General features: G+C 44.6%; 1 long non-coding RNA gene across 1 annotated transcript in view; it reads right to left on the bottom strand.

Moving 5' to 3' along the window:
* The window catches only part of LOC149126134 (uncharacterized), a 137,701-nt gene extending 125,552 nt beyond the window's left edge, over positions 1-12,149 (bottom strand). Inside the window, exons 1-2 of the long non-coding RNA XR_016235436.1 lie at positions 11,231-12,149; positions 8,863-8,960 (exon numbers count right to left, since the gene is read on the bottom strand). This is a non-coding gene — a long non-coding RNA (uncharacterized LOC149126134). The remainder of the gene's footprint in view (positions 1-8,862; positions 8,961-11,230) is intronic.
* Between the last annotated feature and the right edge of the window lie 744 nt (positions 12,150-12,893).

Raw genomic sequence — 12,893 nt, 5'->3', positions numbered from 1 at the left:
GCCCCTCTTCCAGGCCAGCTCTCTGCTATGGTCCGGGAGTGCAGTGGAGGAATGCCCAAGTCCTTGGGCCCTGTACCCGCATGGGAGACCAGGAGGAAACACCTGGCTCCTGGCTTCGAATCAGCGCAGTGCGCTGGCCGCGGCGGCCATTGGAGGGTGAACCAACAGCAAAGGAAGACCTTTCTCTCTGTCTATCTCTCTCTCACTGTCCACTCTGCCTGTCAAAAAGAAAAAAAAAAAAAAGAAGTCATAGATAAAAGTAAGCAGAAAAGCAGTATTTATTTCAAGACAAAGGGAAAGTACATGTAGCCTGCAGTGCGGTGGATTAAGCTGCTGCCTGAGACCCAGCTGCTCTGCTTCCACTCCAACTTTCTGATACTGTACCTGGGAATGCAGCAGGGGATGGCCCAGGTACGTGGGACCCAGCCAGGTATGTGAGAAACTCAGATGGAGTTCCAGGCTCCCAGATTTAGCTTGGCCCTGACCTGGCTGTTTTGGGTTATTTTGGGAAGTGAACCTTTGGATGGAAGATCTTTTTCTCCCTGCCTCTCCCTCTCTATCACTCTGACTTTCAAATAAAAAATAATTCCTCTTATTTAAAAAACAATAAAAAGGGGAAGTATACACTCAAGAGGGAATGTGGGCAACCTCATGGCAGAGTGACACAATTAGCAAAGTTCAGGTCATCTTTTTATAGGATAAGGAGTGGTTTCTGGGGCAGAGCTTAATTGAATATTCAAAGGGTGGTGTGGTTTAGAAGGGGCTTGAGTACGACACACTTCTGTGTCTCTTTTTTTTTTTATCTCCAAGTGTCACCGTCACATGGGACAAATAGGCAGGAAGCTAATTTAGGACCAATGAGCTGGAACTCACAAACCCCCATGTAATTCTGTCCTCCTACTTGTCAATCAAAATGCCCCCTTGCCTGGAATACATCTGCTTTATCCAGGACCCAAAGGAGGATGCTATGAAAATATGGATACTGAACTCCATGTGGAACTTGTAGAGGTGCCATATAATCCCCAGGTGGCTTATCGCCTGGAGGCATCAACCCCAACTTAATAACAGAGACCAAAAACTGGGAGGGGGGCTCTTGTGTACTCTTGTTTTCTTTCTCTCCATCCCCCCCCTTTCTTCTGCCACAGACCACAGCTAGAGGAACTGCAGGTGCTTTATCTGTCTCTCCTCCCTTGCCACTTCTCTTTTTGGGCAAATATTCTGGCCTACTGCCCATGCATGATGTGTATTTCCTGTGTGGGGCAACGCATGCTCGTGTGTGTGTGTGTGTGTGTGTGTTCATTTTCTCACCTTTTAAATAAATGCTATAACTCTGTTCATCTTTATGTGTCAGCACTGAGTATGTTTGTCTTTGTGCATGATAAGAATCTGGAGTAAAAAAATCAACACCCCCTAACTCATATCATGGCACCTGTTACACAAAGGGAGTGGAATTCATGTGCATGATGTGATTGGGTTTGCTGAACCTGCAGCCATGTGAATATTTCTTTCATTTTTAAGATTTTTTTAATTTGAAAAGAGTGACAGAGAGAGAAAGATATCTTCTCACCACTGTTTTGTCACTGGGTATAAAATAACACAAGCCAACAATTTCCTTCAGGGCTGGACTGCTGGCTTCCCACCTGTCTACGTCTTTTTTTTTTTTTTTTTTTTTTTTTTTTTTTTTTTTTTTTTTTTTTTTTTGACAGGCAGCGTGGACAGTGAGAGAGAGAGACAGAGAGAAAGGTCTTCCTTTGCCTTTGGTTCACCCCTCTAATGGCCGCCGCGGCCAGCGCACTGCGCTGATTCGGAGCCAGGAGCCAGGTGCTTCTCCTGGTCTCCCATGCGGGTACAGGGCCCAAGTACTTGGGCAATCCTCCACTGCACTCCTGGACCATAGCAGAGAGCTGGCCTGGAAGAGGGGCAACCAGGACAGAATCCGGTGCCCCAACAGGGACTAGAACCAGGGGTGCAGGTGCCGCAAGGCGGAGGACTAGCCTATTGAGCCGCACGCCAGCCTCCCACCTGCCTATGTCTTAAGGCACAAATTTCCTCCTTCCTTATCTCAGCTTCTTTTGCAGAACAAGAGGATCTAGTAAGGTTAGATCTAATCTCACCACCTGTGGACTTGAAAACCACCACGACAAACAAGTCTTGGTGCCTGACACCAGAGACCTGCAGCTCTTTCATGATTTCACCATACCAGCACCCCATTCTTTGTAGCCCTTTTATAAGCCCCACAACAACCACCCTCATCCAGCAGAACAGTAATCCTGGAGACAGAGAACTCTGATACCGTCTCATCTGTCAACAGATTGAATTTTCTCTTGCCTTCATCCAAAAACCTTGTCCTCATCATTCTGATTTGGTACCAGGGACAAGGACCAAACTTTTAGTAACAGTTTCACTCCCCAAATAGACACAACATCTAGGGATGAGCCAGGATAAAGAAAGGAGCCAGAAACTCCATCCAAGTCTCCCTCGTGGGTGGCAGGAGCCCAAGAACATGGTTCATTTTCTGCTGCCTTTCCAGGCACATTAGCAGAGAGCTGGATCTGAAGCAGAGCAGCTGAGGTTCTGATATGGGATGCTGGCATTGCAGGTTGTGGTTTAACCTGCTGTGCCCCATGTTGGATATTTCTAGCTTGTGTAACACAGTGGTGTCTGCAAAGAAGGGAGTGGGATTTGAGCAGTATTCAATGGGGCTTCAGCACCCTTGCTGGCAACACTAGGGCCCTCTTCATTAACTACCTCCCTGCCTATATCAAAACCAAGGACATTACAGAATCCCCTTCCCCTTGCCAAACAACAAGCTTCCAGGGGCTACTCAACATAGTAACAGCCCATAAGAGCTCTTTGCAAACCTTAGTTCTGCCAAAAAATTCTGCTGAGCTGTTTTTCAGGGTCTCTGATAGAACCAGCTTTAGCCAGCACATGTTACCAGAGAAGGCTCCTCAGACATTTTTGTCTTCATGCAAGAAAGAATTCAGACATGAGACAGAGAGTAGTAGTAAGTGAGGTAGCAAATTTTAATGAGAAGAAATACCTGACAGACATGGCAGGCATCTCAGGAAAGAACTGAGAGCCTAGTATGTATTCAGACTGAATTTTTATGGGTATGGATATGGATATAGGTCCCCTCATTTCTCCTCCCCACTTCCCTCTTCTGGGAAATTGCCTGGTAGAAGGTTTTCTGGGGGTAGAATTCCCAAAAATTCCTCCCAGGACTTTATCAGCACAGTGACATTGGACATGATAGCCCTCTTGATGCAAGGCAGAGGACTGGAACCCACCCAACAAGGTTACTGAACAAGAACAATATTTTAGATATGTAATCGCTGGTCTGCTCTCCAGGCTTGTTTCCTCAGTCCATCATATTGAGGAATTTTCTTTAAAATTGCCATTTTTGGACGCTTTTACACATATAGGCTAATGTCTACCTAGCTATCTAACACAGAGAACAACTCAGGTTGTCTGGGAGTTATCTTGTGGTTCATCATAATGTTCAATGACACACCTCTGGTGATGTTTCATCAGCCATCTTTGAACATACGATGTATGTAGACATGATTTATCACACATGCTCAAAGGACTTTCCTACCTCTTTGCTCTGCACCTATCATGTTCTGTCACTTTATTTCAACCCAGTTACCCTAACTGCATAAATTCCTAAATCACTCTCTGTACAGGGAGATGGGTTTGGGATTTGACATAACCTTTCCCTTTCTTCTACAGACCTATAGAAAAAAAATAAATGAATTCGCTGTTTTCATAACTAATAGGGTGCACATATGAGCAGAGGGCACTGTCCTAGAACACATCTGCCAGACACAACTCAGACACCACTCACCCAAGACACCTCCCCTGACTGTCCCTGTCTTGTTGAGACTGTTACCTACCCCTTCTCCAAGCTCCATTCTCACAATGAATGGCACTCTTTGAGATGCTATGATAGGTCACACACTCTGTTAATCTCTCTACATGAACCATCTCAGTCTGACAGCAATGAACATAGGCAGTATTGTCCTACACATTACTCTGGAAGAAACTGATGAGGGAAAAGAGACAGAGAATAAAGACCTGTGCTGCTTGTGGCTAGAAGGCCAATTTACCAGACACAAACTGGTAATTTAAGAAAATTAAGTTTACTCAAGAGACTAGCAATCTTGGGAGAAAGTTGGGAACTTCTGACTTAGAAAAGATTTTTCCTCATCTGAAAAAATCAAGAAAACTTTTAAAGGAAGAAGGGGGAGTTGGGGAAGTTAGGGAGGATATTGGACACCACTGATTGATTGTTGGTCAAATTCCCAAGGTTAGCATGAAACCAGTTGGGCCATGGTCCCTTTGACCTAGGACCTGATTGTCTATAGCTGGTTGTAAATTCTTGAGCAGCCAGTGGTCCTTCTGGCATTGGGCTGGGTGTTTGCCAAGCCCTTCCTTATCTGACGTCTCAAAGTTCTAGCCATTTCCCTGAAGTCTGTCTTTGGCATTCTTAAGAAAGCATTACTTACCTGTTGAGTTAAAGGTAGGTCTGATTAGTCACAAAGTCAGCAATTAGCTTTTAAGCAGAATGGGAAAAGAGAAAAAGAAGATGTATTCTGTTTAACTACAGTTAGAACTGAGTCACATCACAGCAACACGGGACTCTAACCAGCAGTAATAATAACCAACATCTCTTAACATCATCCTTTCTCCATAACCACTTTAAGAAATAGGTAACATTATGATCTTCGCCTTATGAAAACTGAAGCAAAGAGAGGTCAGGCGGCTGCCAAAGGTCAATCAACTGGTATGCGTCAGAGCTGAACTTGAACCAAAATCTTTCTTCAGAGGCTGGGTTCCTGATGACTAGCTACAGTGGGGAATATGTACCAGCCTCAGTCTATGAAGCAAGGGACTAAGAAGAACCAAGTCTGGCTGAGTGCCTGCGAAAAGCTGTTCCTGCTGCTGTGCTTTAAGCAATACTTATGGCATTTCCTTGCCTGAGAAACCCATGTTCAGGAGCCAAATTAAACCTGGAAAGTAATGTCAGCACTGTACCTGAGCCAGAGCTGGTTTTCAGCTTATGCAAAACAATCATTTGCCCAATTGTTGCAATTTGTGGCACTCTGGGAATTGCCCCATATTGCCATTGCTTGGTCACACCTGTAATCTCTCCATAAGGTTGCAGATTTCTATGCCCTGGGACGAGTGCAGTGGCTATTAGGGAAGTAAACTTCTTGTACTGTGTTTCCTCATGTGCACAACAGAATCAATGCTGTACACTCCTGCTTCCAAACAGCTGACATGATAGTCAAATATAGTGATGAACAACAATGTTGTACAAACCCAATGTCATGGGGTGTTCATTTTTCTAGGGCCTCCACTTCCACAATTATAAGCAGTTCCTTCCAAATCACAAATTTTATACTCTTACTATTTTTCCTATACTCAAGTGTAAACCACTAATAAAAAGCTTTTTCTGAGACAGGAATCCCTCAACTGGAGAAGGTAGGCATAGAATGAGGGTCATGGAAAGCCCGAGATATTTAAGGAGACTACACTATTGGCACAATTTGTGGGAGGTGGAGGAGGAAAGAAAATAAAATAGTTTGTTTTTGATTCCTATGAAGATAGAGTATTTAAGCCATAGGTCTCCTTCCTTAGCTTAGATATTTATAAGAAATTAATTTAGTTGCTTTAGTAGAATGGAACTTGGAGTTTATAGGAGACATATACTTTTCTAAGTATTTTTCCTTTTTACCACAAATGTATCTTTAACTTAGAGAGCTTTTATATGTTTGTTGGGAGTTTAATTCATAACTAACCAAAATATTATTCAATGACCTTAAAATTGCCATAGTCTCTATCATCCCCCTCCCCCTGTGGGGCTACAACATGACAGAGAAACCCAATACTTTTAGTTCCATACTTAGACTATGGTCATAGTATTGATGCCACTGTCCAGCCCTGTACTTGGCATTAAGAAGACCAAGAAACTGGCCAGGGTACAGTCACAGGGGTGCTGAGTACAGCATGAATTCCCACCATTGGCCAATCCCCAGGTCCAAGATTGAAATGAGTAAGGTTTAACATGGTGATGGGGTGAAGTCATGGGAAGAGCTGCCCATTAGCTCATTCATGCATTAGTAGAAGTTAGCTTATCTGATTAGCTCAATGCTATTACCTGCTCCTCCCAGCAAAAAGCAAACTTGAAGAGAATACACAAAGTATGGGCTGGTTTTGACAGAAGACAAAAAAAAATTAAACTTTAGTACTCAAAAGGACCTAAATGATTACCTAGTTGGGAGGCTATAACCTGAAAAGCTCTGGCTTTCTTTTACTTTCCAGTGCAGCCATGTCTTCTTTGAATGTGACTATCTTTAAATCTTAAGTTCATTTTCCATCTAATCATTCCCCTCTCCCTAATATCCTAGACAATAGCCCCAGCCTTATTTGTGGTTTTGTTTTCTGTAGTCTCAGTTAATGGAAGTCAACTATAATACAAAAAGTACTAAATGGAAAATACCAGAAATAAACAATTCAAAAGTTTTAAATAGTTTTATTAGTTTGTTGCATTAAATGTTCTATTTTATTAGTTAGTGTTCATGTCTTATTGCGACTAATTTACAAATTAAACTTTATCATAGGATGTATGTATAAGAATGAGTATATATAGAGTTCAATACATGTGTGATTTCGGGCATCCATGGAGGTCTCAGGATGTATCCCATGAAGATAGGGAGGTCTGCTATACCTAACTGCCTCTTATGCTATCTTCTTTGCCCTCAAAGTGGCCCTGAGAGGACTGCTGTCCAACCTTTGGCACCTATCTCAGTGCCCTTCAGTTAGGGCTTAGATTCAAAAAAGGATTACCAACAGATGCCCTCAAGAGGTTCCAGACAAATAAAAGAGAAGGAGATGTAAAAATTAGTAGAAGAGAGTTTAACAAACCACATTCTCTCTCTCTCAACCTCCAAAATCTCTGATTATCTCTTATAAAATGAAGTTAATGCTACCCAGCTGAGAGTTTAGGAAGACTCTGATCAGAAAGGCCTGGGATAAAGAAGGCAGAAGATTCAATGTGTTTCCACACTCTCGCCTTATAACTCCATAGCCCTTCTGAAAAAAGTAGAGAAGAAGCAAATATGATAAGGGTGTTTCAGAGAGGTGAGCTGAGGCAGAGCATGGGATTTTGTGATCTGTCCCGCCTCACCTGGGTAGATGCTTCACACAGAAATCACCCATTTATGCAACCAATAGCAGCAGTAGGAGCTATGCCATCAACTCTACCTAAACCCTGAGTGGTGCTTGGTCTTGACACCAGACACCTTTACGGAAGAACTCCACACACTGGCCAGCTCCTGGCAGAGACCAGTCACCACCAAAAGACAACAGCTTTCTCACTGGTTCCCTTGCCTTGCTGTGTTTAGAGAACAAGACATCCACATTCAAACTACTGCAAATCATCCCTCTGTCTCTTGACTATTGATTCATAGACCCTAACTCCACCAGCCTTCATATGACCTAGCTGAAATTTCAATCAATGGGGAAACTGATTGTTCGGTGGCCTGAAGAATCACTATATAGAGGCTGGGCAGAGTTTGGTCTCATGGATCAGGTATCCAAAAAGACGGCCTAGCTCCAGGTAAGGGTCACCGGCAGGACTCCTGCATCCCTGACCAGTCTCATGTGCCCTGTCGCTCCCCGTCTTCGTGGAGGAACGACACAGGACCCTGCGCTGTTCTTTCGTCTGCTCGGCCCTCCCTGGGTTTGCTGCTGGTTCTTCCCGGGTTGGCTACCGTCCCTTCCACCTCCGTGGAAGGGCGGTTCCCCCTAGCCACTTTCCCCACTTCCGCGGGGGAGCGGCATACCTCCGGCCGGCTCTCTGGGGGCTGCACAGGTGTTCCTCTTAGATGTTCTTTCGTGCATGTTGTCTCTCTCCTCCTTTATAGTCCTCTTCCACCAATCCCAACTCTGCTACCCACACGCCGAGTACGCTGCTCTCCTCCAATCAGGAGCAGGTCCTACAGTTTATTGGTTGAACTGGAGGCAGCTGTGTAGAAGCTGTTTCTCCCTTCTCAGCGCCATATTGTGGGAGAGCAGATGCATAGAATAAGTCTTAATTCCAGTAACTTAGTCTAGTCCGAGTTGCTCCCCACATGCCCATGTAACTGTTGGAGAACATGAACCTGACTGTCAATGAGTAATTAAGCATATCAAAATAGAAACCAGGAGGGTCTGGTCCTGGCTGAAATCTTGGCATTTTGGTCATGAGTAAACAGTAACCATACATTGGAGCTCCACTGCTTTTCTCATCTGGCCTCATGATAGTGTTATCCTTCTTTGGATTTTCCATCGTGTTTTCTTTCTTAACATTGGATTCCTTGGGTTTTTATCATTTTACACTAATTTCCTCTTTGTCACTACACCAAATCCTACTCTTCCCTTTGCTCCTGCCTCCTCCACATTACTTTCTTCCTCCTTTCCCTGCTCCTTATCTCCTTCCTATAAGAATTCTTAAAAGATTTTTCCTTTGGATAGAAATTAGAGAGAAAATAGAGTTTTATTGGTTAAAATCAATAACTTTCACATCAGATCTAACTGTGAAGTCAGAATTTCCTCTTAGTAACTGTGTAGCTTTGGTCACATGACCTACCCTAAGCCTCAGTTTCCTCATCTTGATAACAGGTACAACAATACTCATTCCATGTGTTCAAATGTTACACTGTGCATGTATCTTTGCTTTGTTGCAAAGCACAGATCATATTATATACTCTAAAGTTTAGCTTAGTGGGGAAAAGCATTAACATATTCTTTGTTCTCTCTCATGGCTTCAAACAATAGGGTACCAACAATTAAAGGTATAAGGCACCAAAGTCTTACCTGGGAATCCCAGAAAGGACAGGCAACAGGCCGAGGCCAAATTTGCCAATTTTTGAAGTAGATTCTTCCTCGTGCATATTGGGTCTCTGAAAAATATCCTGGAAAACAGGATCCCATTGCCATGAAACAGGATATTCTTCCAGAATTGGTTTATATAACTGTTCTTTTTTTTTTTTACTTGTCTTTTTTCTAGAACTCTGATAACTCTGTTTATTCCAAATGAATAGAATACATAGAACATACTAAGCCACTGTTCTACTCCTTGTTACTTCCGTACAACTTGAAGTCCCTGTTTCTGCATTAAAATGTATACCTGAGGGTGATCATTTGGTCCAATGGTCTCCATCCTGTATCTGAGAACCCTCCATAAATAATTTTTGAATGAATGAATGCAGTCTTGGTATCCTGACGGCTCTGGGTGACACCAAGTGAACTTTCTCAGGGACTAATTCAACAGAGGCAGCAGATAGCCGCTCCCAATAAATAACCGATGGAGAAGAAATGTGAACAATAGTATCTAATATTTTTGGAGCTGGACTTTTCATACACCAAACATTTTTCCATGTCCTGAATATTTCTTACATTTTATAATTCTCATAGCCACATAGATCAAATTATTTACCTATTTTATAGATAAGTAACTGAACAAAGAGGATTAAGCATCTGCTATGGTTTGGATATGAGTTTGAATGCTGAATGTTTCCACATATGTTAAAAATCATGGGCCCCTTTTGCGAAAGCAATAGAAGATGGGCCCAAGCTTTTGGGCCCCTGCACCCATGTGGGAGACCTGGAAGAAGCTCCTGGCTGCTGGCTTTGGATCGGCCCAACTCTAGCCAATGTGGCCATCTGGGGAGTGAACCAGCAGATGGAAGACTTCTCTCTCTCTCTGCCTCTGCCTCTCTGTAACTCTTTCAATGAATAAATAAATAAATAAATAAATAAATAAATCATGTGCCCCAGGGTGATGTAACTTTCAAGAGAAAGGACGTAGTAGGAGGTCTTCAATCATGGGGCTCATGCCTTTGGAAGGTAGGTCTCCTTGGAGGGTTGTTAAAAAGCCGGACGCGGGACTAACCACTTTTCTCTTCTTCCTAGCTTGCCATGGGAGCCTTCCTCGGCAAGTGCTCCACCATAGCCGTCCACCATCCTCACTATAGGTCCACAGAGGAGGACCGCCTGATCTTGGACTGGAACCTCTCCAACTGTAAGCTAAATAAACCTTTTCTCTGTATGAAATTACTTGCTTTTGGTATTTTGTAGTGGTAGTGAAAATCGGACAAACATATTGTCTTGGTCCATTTTCTGTGGCTTTTAGAATATACCTGAGGCTGGATAATTTATAAAAAATAGACATTTATTTGGCTCACAGTTCTGGAGGCTGAGAGGTCCAAGATCATGGTGCCAGCCAGCATCTACTCTGCATCTGATGGTGGGCTCCTGTACATCAACGATGGCAGAGGGCATCACGTGGTAAAACAGAGCAAGCATGCCAGCTCAGGTCTCCAAGCCATCATAGGGCTACTCCTGTATGATCTCATCTAACCCTACTCACCTCCCAGATGACCTGCCCTACAAATACTTTCAACATTTGAATTTGAGGATTAGATTTCTAACACATGAACTTTTGGAGAACACAGTCAAATGACAGCTGAGGTACCCAAGGTAGTAAACAGAAAGGCCAAGACAAAAACCCAGATACTAACCACTAGGCTACGCTGCCTTTATCATATAGACTGACTCAGGAGCACACTCTCTTGGAAAGGGATTCTAGGAGGCAGTTGGTGACATGTCAAAGTCAGGTGCTGACAAAAATGTAAACCCAGATGTCCCTGCAAACTGATAAAGCCAAGCCTGTGGTATAGATAAGGAACAGTGGTGTCCTATTCAGTGGAAAAGGTCCTTTCATCTGTCATTCAGCCCTTTGGTCAAAAATACATCTGGTAAAACTCCAAGTCCACAGGCACACATCCACATATTCACAGCTGCTGCAGCAGTGCCTTGGGCAGCCCCTCTGTTCCCCGCTGCCCCCTTTCTCCTCCCCCAACAGTTTCTGTGGCTCAAGGTCTACAGACACAGGTTGCCTGCTCCTCACATTATGACCTGTAAAATACAGTTTTTAAATTATAAAGATGGCCAACTTTTAAAATGAGTAAAGTCCCCATTTAAGTTCAACTTCCTGGCTTGCTTCCAAACATCACAGGAATCAATGCCCCTCTTGCATTCTCACCCAGCACAATGAACCAGCATCAACATGCAGCTGTCCCTTTGGCAGGGAGCCAGTGCTGCCAACACATAACAGTCCCCACCACTGCCTCATTTTTCCTCAGCACAGAGCCTTACCCCCTGTCCAGGTGTGTTTATTTACCTGAGCTGCGTAGAGTCAGTGTATGAGTCTGCAATGTCTGGTAGGCGTTTATCAGCACTCCTGAGCCGCTGTGACAGCTCAACTGGCCTCCAGCCCAAGTCTCACATGACTCCAGCACCACCCATCACCGTGTCAGCAGATCCCACACAACAGTTGAGGAAGGGATCGACCACTTAGCAGGGCCTCAAACCTCAGCTCATCCCTGGCACCTCTACTTGCTACGTGGCATGTCCGTCCCATCCCACAGTTTCACAGCTGTAACATGGGGAGAAGGATAACCACTGTCTTCGTCTTCTCAGGCTGCTAAAACAAAGCGCCCTAAACTTGGTGGCTGAGGCACAAGAGAGATGTGTTGCTCACAGTTCTGTAGGCCAGCAAGTTTGAGATCAAGTCTCCAGCAGATGCCGGGGGCTGAGGACAGCCTCCTCTTCAAAGGCAGCATTTCGCAGTGTCCTCATCTTGTCGCTCCCCGTCTTCGCGGAGGAACGACACAGGACCCTGCGCTGTTCTTTTGTCTGCTCGGCCCTCCCCGGGTTTGCTGCTGGTTCTTCCCGGGTTGGCTACCGTCCCTTCCACCTCCGTGGAAGGGCGGTTCCCCCTGCCACTTTCCCCACTTCCGCGGGGGAGCGGCACACCGCCGGCCGGCTCTCTCAGGGGCTGCTCAGATGTTCCTCAGGTGTTCCTTTAGATAGATGTTCCTGGTGCATGTTGTCTCTCTCCTCCTTTATAGTCCTCTTCCACCAATCCCAACTCTGCTACCCACACACCGAGTATGCTGCTCTCCTCCAATCAGGAGCAGGTCCTGCTGTTTATTGGTTGAACTGGAGGCAGCTGTGTAGAAGCTGTTTCCTCCTCTCCCAGCGCCATATTGTGGGAGAGCAGATGCATAGAATAAGTCTTAATTCCAGTAACAGTCTAGTCCGAGTTGCTCCCCACATCATCTGGTGAAAGGGACAAGGCAGCTCTCTGAAATCTGGTAAGGACACTCTTCCCAATCATGAGGGCTCTGACCTCATGACCCTGTCACTCCCAAAAGCTCTAGCTCCTAACACCATCACTAGAGTGGAGGAGGGGGTTAGTATTTCCACATACAAATTCCAGGAGGACACAAATGTTCAGACCATGGCATCCACCACGGAGAGTCGATGAAAGTTTCAAAGATTTACAAATGCCTTGGCACACGTGCAGCTTACAGCTTAAAATTAAAACCCAGTATCATATGCTGCTTCTACATCTGGGAAAAACTGAGAAAGCTTCAAAGGGTACAACCACAAGTCCTCTCCTTACCCTGTTATAGCAAACAAGGTCTCCTCACCAAACATCTTTCTTTCCAAAGGGACCAGTTACAATTCCTGCTTATCTCTGAGTAGTGGGTGTCCATCCTATGCCAGCCTATAGAAATATTCAAACAAGCCAGCCACATCCTTCCCTGGAGACCAAAAGATACAACTTTCCCCTAATTCTCCAAAACCTGCCCCCCTGTCCCTGCTAGGTTATTCTGTTCTCAAGTGCATGTGTTCCTCGTATGGCCTGATGGACCTGTGATATTCCCATCCCCTGGGCTGTGATTGTATGTGACTGACCAACTGCTGTCAATCCCATTTGTCCAGTATCAAGGGTCATGTGTTGGCCATCCCTCTAAACCTAAGTAAACAATCTCCAT

This window comes from Oryctolagus cuniculus, chromosome 6, assembly GCF_051225735.1.
Source record: "Oryctolagus cuniculus isolate XC-2025 breed Fujian yellow rabbit chromosome 6, ASM5122573v1, whole genome shotgun sequence".
Taxonomy (NCBI): domain Eukaryota; kingdom Metazoa; phylum Chordata; class Mammalia; order Lagomorpha; family Leporidae; genus Oryctolagus; species Oryctolagus cuniculus.
Note: the sequence above shows the minus strand (reverse complement) of the source record. Positions and strands in the feature narration are given on the sequence as shown.